General features: G+C 41.7%; 1 long non-coding RNA gene across 1 annotated transcript in view; it reads left to right on the top strand.

Annotated features, from left to right (window-relative positions):
* The window catches only part of LOC127483555 (uncharacterized), a 158,277-nt gene that overhangs the window by 121,312 nt on the left and 16,459 nt on the right, over positions 1 to 20,506 (top strand). Inside the window, exon 2 of the long non-coding RNA XR_011381495.1 lies at positions 14,614 to 14,719. This is a non-coding gene — a long non-coding RNA (uncharacterized lncRNA). The remainder of the gene's footprint in view (positions 1 to 14,613; positions 14,720 to 20,506) is intronic.

Genomic DNA, 20,506 nt, shown 5'->3' with positions numbered 1-20,506 from the left:
AAGTGGGGAAAGTGGCAGGGGGAACCGCCCTTCCACGGAGGTGGAAGGGTTGGTAGCCAACCCGGGAAGAACCAGCAGCAAACCCAGGGAGGGCCGAGCAGACAAAAGAACAACACAGGGTCCTGTGTCGTTCCTCCACAAAGAGGGGGAGCGACAACTAGGAAGTTGGATACGAAACAGAGTCAGGACTTGAACTCGGGTACTTCAATATGGGATGCAGGTGTGGCAAATGGCGTCTTAAGTTCTGTGACAAAGGGCAGCCCCATGTTGTTTATTTTTCAAATGCAGAAATGTGGAGGTCCTAAAATTTCATGAGTTGTGTGAGGTCACACAGTTGCTAAGTGGCTGGGAAGGATTTGAGTTTAGCTCTGATTCTAAATATCTTTTGTTCAGTCTCCCTGCACCATATCTTCTCGATGCTGTTAATTTTGCATCATTCTGAAAAGTTTGAGTTATTCAATTTTCCCAATCCAATTCTCTTTCCTTGAGTTTCCTATAAGCATCAAGCTTAAAATGCAAAACACAGAGCACTCCAAATCCAGTAATGTGTGGAACTCTTTGTGCCATTCGAGCTACTTACCTGGCTTTTTCTCTATATTTAAGAGCCGCACATATGACAAAAAAACTAGCGTATGCCCCAAATAGAACTGCCGCAAATAATTGGAACTTAAGCCTCCCTACAAAGAAAGGACTCTTGAACTTGCTTCAGGAAGAGACCGAATCTCCTTCATGAAAACTTAGGAAAAGGAAATCAGAACTTGATTTGTAACTTAGCCTTGCTTCAGTGATGCCATTTCCTCTATTTCTGTCTTAACTTCAGTACTTCTGAGAATTTCACCTGCTGGGAAATCTTCACTAGATATCCTACTTCATCATTCCTGCTCCTGGTTGACCCTGGACGTGAAGACCAGATATGTTTAGTCGCTTTCTCACTCACCAGCCATAATTTTTGAAATTGTTCCTTAGTAAGATGGATATGGAATCTGGCACTGAGAGTCTAGAGTGAGAGTCTGGTGGATCTGCCATGCATGTGCACCTCTGTAAGGGGCGCTCTGCGGATAAAGCATCACTGAAGATGGGAAGAGAGTGGTAACTATTGCAAGGTGTCCTTTGATCAGCTACTTCAAAAGGAAAGAAGAGGAGTGAATAGGAGGAGTATAGTAAGTTTTTATGGTGGTGACATTATTCTCTGCTGGTACCATCATGCTGAATACATGGCTCTAAACGTTTTCTCAAAACCCATAGAGATGCCAGTGTTGTGGTGCAGCAGGTTAAGCTACTCCTTACAATTCTGCCATCTCATACCGGAGTGCTGGCTTGTATCCAGCTGCTCTGCTTCTGATCCTGCTCCCTGACAATGCACCCGGGATGCTGCTGAACATGGCTCCCGTCACCCAGGTGGGAGATGCAGATGGATTATTGAAGACTAACTTTGGGTTGGCCCAATCCCAGCTGTTGTGGCCATTTGGGGAGTGAACCAACATGCATTCTTTGTGCATGTTAAACCTTGGTTCCTATATTAGTTGTTCCCTTATCTCTCTGTCTCTGTCTCTCTCTCTTAAATAAGTAAATAAAATCTGAAAAAAAAAAAAAAACCATGGAGCTTTGCAACACATGCTGTGGATCCTGATGTAAACTGTGGACCTGAGTTAGTAATAATGGATCAGTATTGGTTCATCAGTCTTAACAACTGTACCAAATGAAAGCAAGATGCTAATAAAAAAATGATGTTTTGGGAGCAGAGAGCGGGTTATTACTTTATGCTTTCTGCTTTATTTTTCTGTAAACCAAAAACTGCCCTACTAAAAATTAAGTTTGTTATTCAAAGTCTACTATTTAAATCTTTTTTTAAAAAAAGAATGAGGGGCAGATGTTTGGCCTAGCTGTTAAACTACATGTTGGGATGCTTGAGTCCCAATTCAGAGGGCCTGAGTTCAAGTCCAATCCTGGGTCCCGACTCCAGCTTCTTGCAAGGACATGCCCTGAGAGGCAACAGTGAGGCTCATGTGGTTGGATTCCTATCACTCATGTGGAAGACTAGGGTTGAGTTCCCAACTATCAGTTTCACCCGTGCCCAGCATTCATCATTGTGGGCATCTGGGAAAGGGACCAGCAGATGGAAGCTCTCTCTCTATTTGTCTGTTTGTCTCAAATAAACATTTTTTTTTTAAAGAAAGAAATGAGAATGGCATGTCCTGGTCACCTTAGACACATGATATAGTAATGATGGCTGGCCAGTCTTTCTCACGTGCCTTCTCAGGGTGGTGAGGCTATAATCGCAGGGCTTCCGTTTCACAGGGTAAGGTGTTAGTTTGTGACCAGGGTTAAATATCTCTTGTCAATTATCAAGGGAGGATATTTTGTCTCTTAGCACATATTAAAGAACATTGTTTTGAAAGGGCACCAAACATTTTGCCCAGGTAGTTGGATGTTTTGGTCTGGGGTCTCCAGCATGCTGAGGCTGATCTGGAAGTAAGTTCTGGCCTGTCTTCCCAGCTCTTGACTTTGTTCCCCAGAGCTTCTCTTGCAAGCATCTGGAAGGGTCCCAGGCCTTGAGCCATCCTTTGTTGTGTCCTGGCTGCTGCCACAGAGCAAGGGCGCAGTAGCCAGGGGTGGGGATAACCCACCTGCTTCTCCTGGACCCACCTTTGAATGATTCATTCCTGGACCTATAATTTGGGATAATTTTTAAAGATTAAGATCAGACAAAGGTTTCCATGTATTTTGTGGTGAAAGGAGGACATAAAGGCTAGCAATGTGATGGATCTTAATCTAGGATTCTCTATATTTAATGCTTAGCCTTCTGTCATAATGAAAGGTTTCACTCAATCTGGGAAAAAAATTAAGGAAATGGCTCGTTCTTTGTTTATTCATTTTAAACAGATTTGCTGCATGGCTCAAAGCACTTTATGAATATAAAATTATTCAATAGATGGCATCAAAGCCACTGAAAAAGAAAGCATGTATTTGATTAACAGATATTATCTGTCTCCATATCTGTACTTAAAAATATCTAGAACGATATACAAGCAGAAAATATCTAGAACAACATAATAGAAAGGGCCGTTAACTTTTACAGTGTTTTTTAAAGATTTGTTTACTTATTTGAAAGGCAGAGTTATGTGGGAAAAGGGAGAGGGAGCAAGAGAGACAGATAGAAAGATCTTGCCGTGGCTGGTTCACTCCACCAATGGTTACAATGGTGGGGGCTGGGCCAGGTGGAAGAAAGGAATTCTATCCAGATCTCCCACACAGGTGGCAGGTGCTCAAGCACTTGGGCCATCATTTGCTGCTTTCCCAGGTGCATTAGCAGGGAACTGGACTGAAAGTGGAGCTGCCAGAACTCAGATTGGTGCCCACGTGGGACTCTGGTATAACCAGTTGACCCATAACACAGCCCCCATTTTTACAGTATACTAGAGAATGACCTGACTAGAAATTGTATGATTATGTTTCACTTCAAAAGTTTTACATTTTCTGGTTTTCATGTAACTTTAAAAGATTTTTTTTAACTTTATCCAAAGGTAGAGAGAGGCAGACTGATGGAGAGTTCCTGTAACACCTGGATTGGGCCAGACCAAAGTCAAGTGCCTGAAACTCTATCCAGATCTCTCATGTGGCTGACAGGGACCCAAGCACTTGAGCTATCCACTACTGTTTCCCAGGGTGCACATTTGTAAAGAGCTGAAATCAAGGAGTGGAGCCAGGACTTGAACCCAGGTATTCTGATAAGGGCTGTGGACATCCCAAGCTAGCCTTGACCTGAGTTAATCCTAAGCTATGCCAAACCTATGCCCCCATATGTAAGATTTGATAATGATATTAGCTCATATTTTCTAACAGACTTATTAATGGTTTTTCTCTTCTACTCTACTGGAAGAGAGACCATGAAAAAGGTAGAGAGATATAAAACAGAAAGGAAGATTTAAAGACAAAAGTTACAAACCTACACTGAAATTTGGAAGAGCGTGTTTGAATTGAGGAATAGAAGAGTAGAAAAAGGTTCAAATGAAAGTTTGAAAGTCACAAATTTACAGGCAGTGCAAGCATGAGCACCCTTCACGTATTGCTTACCTTCCTCACAGGAGGAAATAAAAGCGGTCACTTGTCTTCCCAGTCGCCCTGGGAGAGTCTATCGCTCGGCTTTGTCCCCATGTCTGCTCTCAAAAGACTCTTGTGGATGTCTCCAGGGACCTCCCTGCTGCCCTGGTCAGTGCAGCTGCCATCTTGCCTGGGTGCAGTGGCCTGCTCTCTCCTTGCACACTCACTGTAGTGTGTCTTTCCTATATCACCCCTGTCTTGTCCAGTCTCCCTGGCTCATTCATTCTCATTTTTAGATCTCCAAGTGTTGGCAGGCCACACAGGGCAGCCACTTCACCTCTTCTTTTCCACTACTCTAGTCTTTGTGCCAACAATTCACCTGCCAACTATCTTCCTCTTTGCTAGAGGAAACACCTGTTAAGATGTGATCGACGGAATAGGTCAGAAACTGAACCTGTAATTTCCCATGCTCCTTCAGTAAACAGCAGCTGTCTTTTCTTCCAGTGACGTGAACCAAATCTTGATCCCCAGGCTGACACTGTGCTGCAGCAGGTTAAGCTGCTGCCTGTGACACCAGTGTCAGGGTGCCTGCTTGAGTAACAGTGGTTCTGCTTCGAATCCAGCTTCCTGCTAAGGTGCCTCAAAAAGCAGCAGAAGATGGCCCAATGACTTGGGCCTCAGCCACTCATGTAGGACATAAGGATGGAGTTCCTGGCTCCTGGCTTCAGTCTGGCACAGCCCTGGCTATTGTGGCCATTTGGGGAGTAAACCAGTGGATGGAAGACCTCTCTCTCTCTCTCTAGCTCTGTTAGTCTGCCTTTCAAATAAATAAATACATCTAAAAATTTTCTTTTTAAAAATCTTTATCCTCTTACTGAAAAAAACAAAACCAAAAACACCCATATAGTTTGTAAGAAGCAAAACTGAGTTGCTGCCAGATGTGTCTTTTTACTGCTAATTCCCTAGCATTGTCATGAAGGTTTCAGATTTCATTCTTGTCTATTTCTGGATTGAATGGAGCCAACAAACAGGCCAGGAATGTGGATGAAATTAGGATGGTTGCTAGGTTACTCAGTATGTTGGATCCCCTGTCTACTGTTTCTAGTGAAGATTTATAGAAGTGTGAGATTTTCAATAGGAAACACGCTCTTTTGAGGCTTACTTGTGAAAAATCAAATAACAAATGAAAGTAGAAATAAGAAAAAATCTTTTTAACATTCTTCTTCTTTTCTTCTAGAAAAGTGTATAAAATGGAACTTAAGTTGGGGAACATAAATACTTTCAGAATCTTAGTGTCAAAAGCATGTATTCTTTGTGCACCCAACCTCAGCCAAAGCACTACATTGAATACAGGCCCCGGGACGTGGTAGATTTCATTTAGATAGAAATGCACATAAATGAAATTGTCCGCCATTTTAATTTCATGATTCTTAGATAATGGCATTTGCCATTCAGACAAATGAAGGAGGATAGTTACATTACGCTCAGTGTATTTAGAGAAGTGTTTTTATGCTATAAAACACGAAGGCAGTGTGCCTGGCTATCAGAGTGCATCATTGTGAGAAATGTCCCTGGTCGGTTGTGAACCGCTGGAACCTTTCACACAGATGAGTGTGCACGTCTTGGAATCCTCACAAGTGCCTCATGAGATGCACCATTTGCAAGGGGTTTGCTGGACCAGGCCCCTCCTTCCTACACCCTGACGATCTTGCTTCTGTGAACCTCTGCAGTGTGTTCTTAAATTAGGTAACTCCTTATTTATCAGTAAAATATGCCTCCTTATCATAATCATAAAGAAATGAAAAGGGGAAAATAGTTTTAACAGGTTAATCAAAAATATATTAGTCTATAAAAATGTTATATATAGAAATAACAACTGCTATAAATAACACAACTGAATGATATTTCCTATGATCTAATTATTTCATTATTGCTCAGTATTTATGTCCACTGATAAAGCCAGCAGATGCATTCAAGGTAATAGGAAAAAATAAGTTCTTGTCACATGAGATGAATAAAACATAGAGGGAGAGTCATGTCATCTGAACATTCTACCTTGAACTTTTTCTCAAATTGGGAGGCTAGGGACAATAGATGACATATAACCCTAACTAAATGATCCATAAATGCATGTCCAGTAGTATACTCTGGGAAGGGAATGCAAAAGGGAGAAGTCTTTTTGCAATGAATAACTGTCTTTCACATGTTTTCTACATGGACACATTTAAAATGCAAAATAACCGAAGGCGAGAGACCGAATTTTATTGGCTGTGTCTCATCCTCATAGTGTCTTCCATGATCTAACAGTTATGGAGAAGAACATAGTTTTTGGATCATCTCTGTGATTTTTTCAAAGAAAATAAAGGGATCGGTGTGTGCCTGGGGATGGTGTGTTGTTACAAAGGTGATGTTTCAAAATAGGTAAGAGCAAAAGAATTATAGTATTTTAAGAACTGAACCCAATTCCACTGCCTCCAGCTCAACAGTGCTCCAGAGAGCTTGTCACCTTGCAGTAGGAGACCCTGAAGCTGCAAAAATGTCAAATGTGTTGCACTTTATAAATACAAGCCTTTTATATAGCAAAAATACCAACCTCCAGTATTAAAAATGCTATAAATATACATATTTTATATAGCAAGACTACTAAAAACATTTACAAAGCAGTTGACTAAAACAGTTTATATTAGTATTATACAAATAATAAAAGGATAGTACAATAAAAATGGTCAAAGGCTATAAATAAATAATTCAGAGAAGATCAAATCCAAATGTAATAAATAGTTTATTAAAATGGCAATTATTTATGAAAGAGCACTGAGATTTTGGTGGGATTTTTTTCCCCAAATATTTGATGAAAGGTGTGAATTTTGTAGGAAGAGTGTATAATATTTAAATAATCAGAGGGGAAAATGAATTATTTTTATTGTGGATGAGAAAAATATTTCAAGGAAACAAAACTACACAGGGGTGCATAGGGAGTCACAGAAAACTACAACATTCACCAGGGGACATCACAGGATCAGATCTCCTGGTTGTCCCTGGAGAATTGTGAACTCTGGCTGAAGTCCAGCCTCACACCTTCTATGGCTCTCTTACTTTTCTATTCCTGTAATTATTTATCTCTTAATTGCATATGTTACTCGCCTGCATATACAAGTTTCAAATATTTTCCCAATGAAGTTCAAAGATCTCTTGGATATCTTAATTGAGACTCTCCTACAGATCTATCCTCATGACACATTACCAGGATTATTCCAGCTATTCCTTCAGTGAAGGGTGTGTCCTTCACATGGCATCCTGGACAACTAAATGGAATATGTATGGTGGGGAATGTGTTTCTGCAATCGGATTCTGAATATATGTACAGAATTTTCTCAATAAGTGAATTCTAGAAGAAAAATTGCAAGCATGGTCTGACAGTGGGGTGCAGGGAGGAGTGGGGAATGAAAGGGAGCATCTGTGGGATTTTTCCCTTTAACCTTATAATTTTATGTTCCCATAGATTTATCACAACTTGCTAATCTGAGTTTAATCAGTTCAGTTAAATTCAGTATTTATTAAGTAGCTATAATGCTCTCAGGATTGTTAAGTACAAGAGGATTTCAGAAAGTTCATGAAAAATGGAATTAAAAGATAAGTTTATTTTGGTGCAAACATTTTGAAATCCATGCACAGTTTTTTCATGATACTCATTTCGCACAAATTTTGAACACCCTTCCATACAAGAATTTCAAAGTGTTTTTTTCACAAAAATAACCTATCAATTGCATTTTCCACGAACTTTTTGAAGTACCTTCATATAAACAGGGTTTTACAAGTAGTATGTGGCATAGCCCTAACGCTCATGCAACTCCCACTCACTGGGAGCAAGACTTGAACTCTGTGACAATTGAAGTCAATGTATAGTAGTCCATAACAATTTATATACTGTGAACTCTGGCTGATATGACTCTATGACTTAATTCTACAAATCAAGCACCCCAGAGGGTATTTATTTCTCTCTTTCCATATTTGAACTATTCTTTTGCTAAAGGACCTAGTATTACATGAATGAAATAAAAAACAATTTTAAAATTTTAGTCTAGATCTTTCCTTAAGCCCTTTTTCTTTCTCTCCTCTTCTCTACTTTTTAAAATATGTGTGTGTATGTGTCACTAAATACTTTTTTTGTGATATATGTACAGTAAGAGCTGGTTTGTAGAATCCAACTTAGAATTTGAGTTTAGAGCAAGTTTGGAAAGTAAAATAATTCTAGGATATAATTACACATTTTTCATGTTTCTTAACTATTATTTCCTTCCTCTTTCCTCAATTTTGTCTTTCCTTATTAATCTTGATATAGAAAGACTTCAACATCTTTCTGGTACATCAGTTATTTTTGAGATAGAGATGTTTCTGTCAATTTACTGTCAACTCAGGTTCAGATTTCCCTGCACTCAAAGCTAAACTGGAGTTGGGCATTTGGTCTAACAGTCGATACCTGTTAAGACACCCATGTCTCATACTGAAGAAGCTGAGTTTAATTCCTGGCTCCACTCTCAACTCCAGAGTCCTGCTAATGTGGACCCTGGGAAATAGCAAATGGTGGCTCAAGTGATTGGATTCCTGTAACCTGTGTTGGTTACCTGGATTGGGTTCACAGCTCCTAGCTTTGACCCCAGACTAAGGTCACTGCAGGTTTTTGGGAGGTGAACCAGTGGATGGGAGTTCTCTATCTGTCCTCTCTCTTCTCTTTCTCCCTCTGCCTTTCATGTAAATAAGATTAAAAATATTTTTAAAATAAAAAGAGCTCCTCGTGAATTTTTTTGTTCCTTTCTCAAGCTACTGTGTGGCTTTCTGCAACATCCCTGGATCCCTTTCTCCTCCTGTAACTGCTTATCCTGGGGGATCTTCTGAGGTTTCTAGTTTTGTTCTCTCATGATTCTTTCTACGACTCCTTAAAGACAATACTAATAGGGACCACAACAAACCCCATTAGTTATACAAGATTAGTAATAATACACAATTAATACTTACACATAATTAATAATGCTATATAACATACTTAGCATATAATTAATAATAATACTGTGTGATTTACTTGAAATTTTCTAAGAGGGTAGATCTTAAGGGTCCTTACCACACATATGCAAAAAAGGGTAACTTTGTCTGGCAACGGATGTTAATTATTCAATTATGGTAATCATTTCACAATTGTTCATGTATATCACATCATCTTGTTGACTACTTTGAATATATATAATTTTTATTTACCAATTATGCCTCAGTACAACTGAAACAAGTCCCAGTCATTTTTCTCCCATTGCTTCCCACAGAAGATGATCTAGACCACATAATCCCAAATCCTTGAGGTTATTGTATGCTCAAGCATGCAGGGCTCCCCTGCTTTCCTTATATTTGTGTCTGCCCCTTAGTAAGGCAGCTCCTGGCATTTCTAAATTTTCAGTCCAGTAACAGGTATGCTTTAGGTACACTTTAGAATTTGCCCAGTCTTTCAGTAAATATCCCTTAGAAATCAATCTAGTAACTGAATTCTTCAAAAATTGTTGCAGGAAGAGGTGGTGTGATTTATGATGTAGCACATGTTAAATGAACATTTAAAGAAGTGATTTGCGTGGTTCATGTGCGATCAGAGTTGGTCCATAACTGACTGGTAAGATTTAAATAGGTCTAGGGTAGAGACTGCAGCATTGGGAAAGGTTTGGAAATGAAAAGATTTTTCTTAGTTACCACACCGATTGATTTTGGTGACCAATCAATCATTTTAGATTAGTTAGTGCTGATGCAGCTTCAGTGACTTAGTGCTTGTAACTTGTATCATAGGAAATAGTTCAGTGAGTTTCAAAGTCTTTCTTTTTGAAGATTTATTTATTTATTGGAAAGACAAGAGAGAGAAGGAGAGGGAAAAGTGAGAGAGAGAGAGAGAGACAGACAGACAGACAGATACCTTCCATCTACTGATTCACTCCCCAGATGGCCACACTGACCAAGGCTGGGTCAGACCAAAACCAGGAGCCAGGAGCTTCACCTGGGTCTCCCACATGGGTGCAGGGGCCCAAGCACTTGGGCCATCCTCTGCTGCTTTCCCAGGTGCATTAGCAGGGAGCTGGATCAGAAGTGGAGCAGCCGGGACTGGAACCAGCACTCATAAGGGATGCTGCCATTGCAGATGGTAACAACATGCTATGTTACAATGCCAGCCCCATCAAAGTCTTTTAAAAAATTAGTATTCTTTGTAAAAATAATTAGAATAAAGATAGTCATTATAAAATTAGAGGGCTTTATGGGGCCAGGGTTGTGGCGTAGCAGGTAAAACCACTGCCTGCAGTGCCGACAATCCCATATGGGCTCCGGTTCGAGTCCTGGCTGCTCCACTTCCTATCCAGCTCTCTGCTATGGCCTGGGAAAGCAGTAGAAGATGACCCAAGTCCTTGGGCCTTACACCTATGTGGGAGACCCAGAAGAAGCTCCTGGCTCCTGGCTCCTTGCTCCTGGCTTTGGATCAGCACAGCTCCGGCTGTTGTGGCCAATTGGGGAGTGAACCAGCGGATGGAAGACCTCTCTCTCTCTCTTTCTCTCTCTCTCTCTCTCTCTCTCTCTCTTGCTCTCTGCCTCTCCTTCTCTCTCTGTGTAACTCTGATTTTAAAATAAATAAATACTTCTTGAAAAAAAATTAGAGTGCTTTTTTTTAAATGTGTGGAAAAATGATCCGGAACCACCAGGCTCAAATGCTGAGAGAAAAACAGTACATATATTGTAAATAAAAGATGAAATTCAGTTGCACAGTGAGAGAGGCCAGTTACTGGAATCTCTGTTACTGGGGGCTTGAGAGGATGGCTAGGAAAGCAAAAATACTCTTTAGAATTTGACCTTGGACGGCACCTGGGAAATTACGGAAAATGAATTTCCTAGAAATATACTTCTTGCATGTCCACTCTTTCATAGACAAGTGAACGTAATTTTAAAATTCAGATTCTCAGAATGGAGGCAAGTGTTTGGCACAGTGAGTGAGATGCAACTCAGGACACTTGTGTCCCATATCAGAGTGCCTGGGTTCAAGTCCTGCCTCTGCTTCCTACCCAGCTTCCTGCTCTTATGCACCCTGGGAGGTAACAGGTGATGGCCCAAGTAGTTGGATCCCTGACACACATGTGGGAAACCCAGAGTGAGCTCTGAGTTCCTGGCTTTTTTGGCCTAGTTCAACTCTGACCACTGTAGGTTTAGAGAGTGAACCAGTGGATGTAAGATACCTTCTCTCTCTCTCTCTCGCTCTCTCTTTCTCTGCTTTACAAATAAAATGAAAATGAACAAAACTTTTAAAATAAATGATTTTTAAAATAAATGTAGTTAGAATGGCTACAATTGAAGTTGTAAATCAGAAGCATAGCCTGCTTTTTTTTCTGAGAAACTGAATGAATAAGCAGTTAATAACATCATAACATCTTACTGTGGCATGTGTATGGTGATTCAGTATTTACTTAATTAGATTTGATAGGAAAGTACTTTTGTAGTTTGTGCATGTGTATGTGTGTATGGTGTGGATGTGTGTATTTTCAACTGCAGGCTTAGCAAATCTGGCATCTCTGTCTTTTCCCAGAAAGCCAGTATTATTTGTATTCATTCATATTCAAAAGTCTATAAAGAATGGCAGACATTGTGAGCTCTGATTCACAATGGGTAGCTGAAACCCAACCTGTTAAAAACAGTTGAGCGATAATTTTGTTCTTAATCAACCATTGTAACCACATACCCACATTCTTCATAACTGATCTCAAGACTGATTTCTCTCATGAAGCTATTTTCCATCTTTTCAGTTTCCTCCCTTATTTGTTTTATGGCCCTGTCGGGTAAAGTTTTGAAAGTGTTCTTTGCCTTTCGGATAGGATGTGATAGCTGTGAATCGGTGTGCACTTGAGTTTCTTAAGGGAGTCACAGTATTAAGAGAGGCTGGGGACATGCTCCTCAGTTTTAGAGACCAAGCTCTGACCATTGGAAAGAGTGGGACAGCAGGCAGCAGTTCAGGGGGCTTCTGTGTCTTTGAGGAAATGATGCTGTCCGTGTAAGAATAGCTGACTTAACGCAGACAGATTGATGAAGGTCATGGTCAAAATCACAGGACCAGCAGGCCAGAGCTCAGAGAAGAGTTGGGACTGCAGGAATGAAACATGGCCAGCCCAGGTGCCCTGCCACTAACATTCTCTTGAAATCTGTCTCTGGGATCTTGGGGGAGCTCAGGCATGTCTGAGCAAAATTCCCCTGAAGGCTTGACTCTCCCCAACACACTTACGAATTCCTTCCCTTTCTCACTGGAAATAGATAGGATTGGCAATTATGACTCTGTCACATATACCAAGGTATGCATGCAACTTCTCTAGGATACAGTTATATCTTGCAACAAGTGAACCACATAGAGAATTGAGGTGGATAAACTCTTTGTCCAGGGTTGTTTATGGTGCTGGTAGTGAATAAAGGGGATTCTGAGCCCTAAAATAAAGTTAGGATTGGATGTTACCCGTACCATCATTTCTATCCTGTCACTCGGTTGCACCAGCTCAAAAGTTCTACCATTGATAAACACCGTAGGCTATGGAGCTGTCTGTGCAGCAGCTGTGGGCCGCCCAGCCCTGCCTTGAACAAAGAACAGAGGAAAGTGCAAGGCACCACTTGGATTCCATGTCTTAGACACAAAAATGCCCTTCTTAACACCCAGCTCAGATACGGAAGTCTTTACTCATTTTGCTAAGGAAACAAAATAGTGCTTTCCCAGGTACCAAGTAAGTTAATGAATTCTCTCCTCATCTGCACTCTCCATACGGCTGGCTAGGAAGCTACATGTTCATGAAAACAGAACATGCAAACGCTCTCTGTTGTATTTCCCTCTTCAGCTCCAAATCCAAGGATATTTGTTTATGTGCCTTTTCTTCCCATTCAGACATCTGTAGAGACACATGAAGTCCCAGGTAGGAAATCAAAAATCTTTCTAGGACTTGTCCTAAAATCTCAACTTCTTTAACAACTGCTGATATCACCAACTAATTTCATATTTTAAATATTGTTTGCATGGATTTTTTACTGTTCACAATATATTAGGGTGGTTTCTTTAAATTGGTTTCAAAACTTTGTGATTATAAAAATTATAATTTTTAAAATTGAAACATTGTCACAGATATGTGCTGCCTATTCATGGTAATCACCATGGGGAATGGACCTGTATTTTGTTTATTTGACCATTAAAGTTTAACACAGCAGAAAAAATACCATAGAGGCAGGCAGGACTGTGCAGTGGTTACTAGGTTATGAGACTTGTTCCTTTGATTTGATTTAATAAAAGTTTAATGTGAAAGAGTTTTGTCCTCATTCAGTTGTAAAAATGAAATATGAGTCTTATGGAAAATTTGGAAAATTAGAAAGGGGACTATAAAATGGCTGTTCCATACAGAAGCAATCTCCTTGGCTCTTCCTGATTCAAGGGTGACTCCATGGAGTGAGTTGGGATACTGCCCACACTACCCTGCTTCACTGGGCAACCTCTGAAGCGAGCCCGTCCTCAGCGCTGCCCCTCCCACTGCTGTGATAACTACAAGCATATATGTGCGGTGAAGATAGGGGATGGTCAAATGCCTGTGTGTCCCACTTAATCAGATAAACCAAGTGACATATGCAAGAGCATACAGTCGACATTGGCTGAGGGCTTCTGTTTCTTAGACACGGTGCTTGGCATGAAGGTGCAGTAGTGGATAGTACCATCCTATCTCTCCACTGTCTGCCTGGGGAATCTTACACCTATTCCCATACACCAGTTAGGAAGAGGCATTTGTGACTCAATAGAATATGCAAAATGCTGCAGGAGTCAAATGACAAAGCACATTATGTATGAAGTGACATTTAGGCTAGATCTTGAGAGATCAAAGAAATAAAATTCCCCTGGGTCTATCAGCAGTTCAAATTTTGACTTTAGCATAGGAATAAAAATAATGAGGTCCTCCTTTAGGTCAGAGCCGGAATTATTAAGATATCTATAAAGGGCCAAACACAAACCTTGGTGTGGTGCTGCAACTTCTAATGATAGCAATAAAAATTTACGGTCATTTAATTTTTAAAAAATTCAGTAATAAAGCAAAAGCCCTTGCGGTTATCAAAGGCTTTGGCATGGTGACATTTCTCCAATGGTAAAATAGCCAACGATTTCTAGAACAGAATTTGCCCATTGGTCCCTGAGGCCACCTCCCGAGCACATAGATAAAATGAGTTTATCAGAACGAGTGAGCACTCCCAACCCAGGCACAACTTTGTTGATAAAACCACAAGACTTCTGAATTCTGTGATGGCTTGTGAGTCTCTCCAGTCATCTGGGAACACAGTGTCCTGCCCCTGTCACTTGTGACTGGACCTGAATGGAAGTGATGTTCCCATCACACATCTAGTGTCCCTGAGTATCTACAGACCTGCACTCAATTATGGAGCTGACATAGCCAGTTTGTCTGAAATTCTTTGAGAACATCAAGAATAATAGTCTGAGTTGCCTCTCACCTAATTTCTCCAACTCCTCACACTCTCAATATTCTTCCCCAGGCTAGCAGCCAGCTCCGGAAGGATGGTGGAAGATCACGCAGTGCTACGGACCACCCCACGTGGAGGCCGCTGCTCCCTCCTCTGCACTGTTAGAACTATTCCCTGGGTGAGTCATTTAGTGAATGTGATCTTATGCACAAGAGAACCTCAAAAAGTTTGTGGAAGATGCAATTAAAAGATAAGTTTACTGTGTGAAAAAAAAATGAAATCCCCGTAGGAGTTTTTCATAATATGTATCTTTTCCATGATCTTTTTTGCATACCCCTCATACACATGAATTCCAGAATTTTTGCACCAAAATAAACTTATCTTTTAATTCCATAATTTCTAAAGTGCCCCTTGCTTGTGGGCTTGTAATTGAAAACATCTTTGGTGGTGTTTTCATTGTCAGAGGTTTTCTTTAAAGTAGTTTAGTAGACATATAAACACTGTGGGAGAGTTGAAAGTGAGGGCAGTACACGCCTTGGCATTGGCAGTGAAAGAGTGGAGGGACACAAATGTGCTTTTGTTCTTCCTATTGCTGCACCTGGGACAAGCTGTATCCAGGGATTGAGGTTAGCAGCAGCTGCTAACCCTGTGGAGAAGAGTTCTCTCTAGGCTAGTAGGGGATGAAGGTAGGGTAAGTATAGTGCAAGACCTCCCTGAGTACTACCTCTATTTGCCATTTTGGGGTTGCGCCATCGGAGGCAGAGAGCTGGCAGTACGCAGCAGGTGGTGTTCTAAGACAGGGTTGAGTGGAACAGGTGTTTAGGCCAGTAGAGACTTAAGAAGAATGATTAACTTTTGATTCCAGTTCCGACAAGTAAAAAGCCTGGAAATCCTCACTGTAAGAAATACAAGGAAGGGCAGGCATTGTGTCTCAATGAGTTACGCTGCCACTTGGGATGCCCATGACCTATAGTGAGTACCATTTCCAGTCCCATGTCCTCTGCTTCAAATCCATCTTCCTGCTAATGTGCCTGGGGGGTGGCAGATGATGGCTCAAGTATTTACGTTTCTGTTACTCATGGCTCCTGGGTGTTAGAGACAGTTGAGGAGTGAACCAGTGGATGGAAGACCCCTCCCTCCCTCTCTCCCTCGCTCTCTCTCTCCTTCTTCCCTCTTCTTCTGTCTCTCTTTCAGACAAATCTTTTTTCAGAAAAGAAATAAATGAAACCATCTGCGCATCACGAACTTGTACCCATGAGAGACCGAGATGGCAGAGGACACCACCACCTTTTATGTAGAGAAAGAGAGGAATGCAGAGAATCAGAGCCAAGGTCAGCTTTCCCAGAACAGAAGTCCCTGGAACCCAAACTGATAGGAACACTTACACAATAACCTTGACAAATTGCTGGAGGCTGAGTACAAACTGGCTTGAGAGTGATGAACTTTCAGGGCCACAGTCTGGGAAAGGCCCATACTTCATAGTTTTTACCTCCAAGAACTCTAATAGGTTCATTTTTTAAAAAATATTTATTTATTTGAAAGTCATTGCTACACAGAGAGAAAAGGAGAGGGAGAGGGAGAGGGAGAGGGAGAGGGAGAGGGAGAGGGAGAGAGAGAGAGAGAGAGAGAGTGAGAGAGAGTCTTCCATCCTCTGGTTCAATTGGCCACAACAGCCGGAGTGGTGCCGATCCGAAGCCTGAAGCCTGGAGCCTCCTCCAGGTCCCCCACATGGGTGCAGGGGCTCAGGGACTTGGGACATCTTCTACTACTTTCCCAGGTCATAGCAGAGAGCTGGATCAGAAGTGGAGCAACCAGGACTTGAACCGGCACCCATATGGTATGCTGGCATACCTGCTATGCCACAGCGCTGTCCCCCCCCCTTTTTTTCCCCGATAGGTTCTTAAGATGAATAGTTACAACAAACCAACCAACCCTTATGCTTCTGGATGAAAGGAAAAACTGATCACTCTGAAATATGCTCAGCTCATTCTCCATAATCAGGGGCCACTGTTCGGGGGCAGGGGGGAAGTGCAATCACCCACCGCAGCACCTGCCAGCCTTCCTATCCTGATTCATGGTAGACAGATAAAAGGTGGGAAGCAGGTGGGAGGGTCACACCCCAGGGACACCACCCACTAAAAGACTAACTAAGCTTAATCATAAGACACAGAAGGCCTGCTTCCTCCCATTCCTTACCAACACATCAACAAAGTTACAAACTAGCAACAGCGGAGTACAGTTGAAAGAGCTGCAAGCATAGACAATTTCAAAAGGAATTGTTAGGGAAACTTAAAAGGGAAGACAAAAGCAAGGATGCTAGAGAAAACAGAAGCATTGACATCTCCATTTTACAAACATGAAATTCAACTGAACTTCTCATCATATTAATATAAAGCCTCACGCTAAAGATCTGTGGATCTCAATGCCTATTACCCAACACACTGTAACTGTCTTTCAAGAACAGCAACAAGGTTGCCAGGCATGCTGAAAAATAAAAACAAAAAGCAGGCAAAACAAAGTTTGAAGTGACAAAGCATGGATCATAACTAAAGAAGGTAGGAGACAAATTTTAGAACTATCCAACAGGGCATTAAAAATAATTGTTTAATATCCCAAGGTTCTACTTTTTGAAACTGGATAACATGCAAGAACAATGGGCCTAATGTAACAGAGAGGTGAAAAGTCTACAAGGAATGGAAAAGAAATTCCAGAAATCAAAACATTGTAACAGAGATGAAGAATGCCTTCGGTGAACTCATCGGTAGACTGGACACAGCTAAGGAAAAAGGTGAGCTGGCAGATGCATCTCAGCAGATATGCTGCTACATTTCCCAAACTAAAGTGCAAAAGGAAACCAGAACATCCAGAAAGCATTTCCAAAGGTATAGTGTATGTTCCACTGGCATAGCAGAAGGAGAGCAAAAGAAACAGGACAGAGCGTATTTGAAAGAATAATGGCTCACGACTTTCAGAAATTAAAGATACACACCAAAACATAGATCCAGGAAGCTCAGGTTAAACATCAAAAACCTATACCTAGGCATGATATGTTTTAACTGAAGACAATAATAGATGATGAGACTCTTTTGAAAGAAACCTCGAGGGCAGAAGGAAAATCATCACACAAACTTCTTGTTAGAAAGCATGCAAGTGAGAATAGAATGGAAAGTATCTGAAGTCTTGAAAGGAAAATATCACTAACCCGGAATTCCAACTCCAGTGAAAAGATCCTTCAAAGGTGAAGGAAGAACAGAGATTCCGTCAGATAAACAAAACCTGAGGGCATCATCCCCTGTAACATGGGCCGTAAGAGATGCTGGATCTCTGGGGAGCAGGAAAAGGATGTAGGCACAAACAGATCTACAAAAGGGAAGCACATCACAGAGGAGTGAATGAAGGGAAATGAAATTCTTTTTTAAAAAGATTTATTTATTTATTGCGAAGGCAGAGAGAGAGAGAGAGGTCTTCCATCCTTTAGTTTACTCCCCAAATGGCTGCAACGGCCAGAGCTGGGTCAATCCGAAGCCAGGAGAGCCAGGAGTTTCTTCCAGGTCTCCCACATGGGTGCAGGGGCCCAAGGACGTGGGCCATCTTCCACTGATTTCCTAGGCACATTAGAAGGGAGTGGGATTGGAAGTGGAGCAGCCAGGACTCCAATGGATACTTGTATGGGATGCCAGCACTGCAGACGGCAGCTTTACCCACTACCCCACAGCGTCGGCCCTGAAATAAAATTCTTATATTTTTCTCATTCTTAATTGGTGTAATAGGTAATTGCTTGTGCATAGTAGTAATAGTAACAGTGTACAGGGAGATTATACGATATGGACAATAAAATGAATAGCCGCGATGTTTAAGGAACGGGAAGCAGGAATCAGGAATTCTTCGTTAGAAGATATCTGGAGTATCTGTGCCAAGGCATAGCATTCCTTCAGCGTGCGCTTAGATTTGCCGTATACTGCAAACTCTAGGAAGCAAACCATAACGGGTATGTAACGAGAAGGGAGAAAATGAACTTGTAAAAAATGCCCTGCTAAAACCCGAGAAATCAGAAGAAGAAACAGTCAGAGAAGAGAGAGAGAGAGAGGGAGAGAGGGAGAGAGGAAGAGAGGGAGAGAGGGAGAGAGAGGCATTAAGCTGGGATTTTTTTTTTCTGGCTGGTACTCAAGATTCCTGAGCAGTATTCTCATCTCTTGCTGCCCATAATGTCCAGGCTGAGGTGTTTGAGTTATTTAAAAGCATGAATGCATGAATTAATTTGTTTGTTGAAAGGAGACACTTTAGGACTGGCCTTGGTGGCACAGCTGCACAAGCCACCACTTGGGACACTAGCATCCCATAGCAGGGAGTGCCAGTTCAAGTCACAGCTGCTCCACTTCAAATCCAGCTCCCTGCTAATGCACCTGGGAAAGCAGTGGAAGATGGCCCCTGCATCCATGTGGGAGACCCAGAAGTTCCAAGCTCCCAGCTTCAGCCTGGCCCAGCCCCCTGGTGTTGCAGCTATTTGAGGAATGAAGCAGTGGATGGAAGCTCACCTTCTCTCTGTCTCTGTCACTCTGCCTTCCAAATACATATGAATAAATAAATCTGTAAAAAAGTAAATTAACAAAAGAAGGAGGCACTTAAACACTTAAAATAGACTTTCAGTTCTTGGAAGGCTCCTTGAAAATTGTCTGAAGCCTTGAATATATACCCCAGTAAAATACATACATTTGTGGCCTTATCAAATGCTTTGCATGGTTTCAGGGAGCCCACACAGCTCTTGAATCCATCCATGGCCTCCATATTAGGAAAGTTTGCACTGTATATTGTGCTTTAAAATAAAAGTGCACATTAGTATTCTCCCCTGACACCACAGAGAGGCAAGAGCACTTAGTTAGACGGCCAGTACTCTCTTGGGAGGCGTCTGCATGCCCAGGGCCAGCCCTGCCACCTGGGTAGCTCAGGTCAGCTGCAATGCATCCACAGGGATGCGGGCAGGCACCAGCCGCAGGGTGGTCCAACCAAAGGTAAGTTCAGACTTTGTGTAGCTAGGAACAGTTCTGCTGCTGGAACACTAGTTATTCTATTAAACTGGAAATACTGTGAGGAAGGCACATTTGCCATCTCAAGACACAAAGACATCTTCACTCCTGTTGGTCTCCAAACTTAGAATCACACCCTAGGGGCAGGCGCTGTGTGGCAGCAGCTTAAGCCACTGCTCGGGACACCCACAGCCCACGATGGAGTGCCAGCTCCAGTCCCACCCACTCACTCCATGCTTAAGATCTGCTTTCTGACTAATGCACTGGGAAACAGCAGGTGGTGGCTCAAACAGTTGGGCTCCTGACACCCGTGTTAAGAGACCTGGATAGAATTCAGGCTCCCGACTTCTTCCTGACCCAGCCCTGGCTGTTGTGGGCCTTTGGGGAGGGAAGATCCCTTTCTGTTACTCTGTCTTTCAAAATAAGTAAAGGTAAATAGACATTAGAATCACACATCTATCAGTGTGCCCTGTAAATATATTTTATTTAAAATTTATATCCAGATGTCCTTGTCATTTTGTGTAATAAAGATTAGAAAAAATAAAACTTATTTTTTTAGGTAAAAATGAATATCAGTAGAAGTTCTCAAACTCATATTTTCCAGCTTAGTGGATTGCCTTGTGTACCCTCTAAAGTGCATGGACTCCATTTAGGAGCCTCCAGACTAAATGTGTGAGCAGAACAGAGCCCTTGCAGCATGCAGGCCTCCTCCAAGGTACCTCCAAGGTGAACAGAGTGACAGCATCACAGAAAATCCTTCATTTCATTTCCAAAGAAAGCAGCCTGCCACTCCAGTGCTTCATTACTCCCCATGACTTTTTATGATACCAGGCACTATTTCGAGCACTTTGAATGCTTTTAATAATGCTATAAAATAAATACTAGTGTTATCCCAATAACGTGAATAATTTTGTATAGCACAGACTTGAATGTTGATCCTG

The sequence above is a fragment of the Oryctolagus cuniculus genome, chromosome 13, assembly GCF_964237555.1.
Source record: "Oryctolagus cuniculus chromosome 13, mOryCun1.1, whole genome shotgun sequence".
Lineage (NCBI taxonomy): Eukaryota > Metazoa > Chordata > Mammalia > Lagomorpha > Leporidae > Oryctolagus > Oryctolagus cuniculus.
This window is presented reverse-complemented; position numbering and strand designations above follow the sequence as displayed.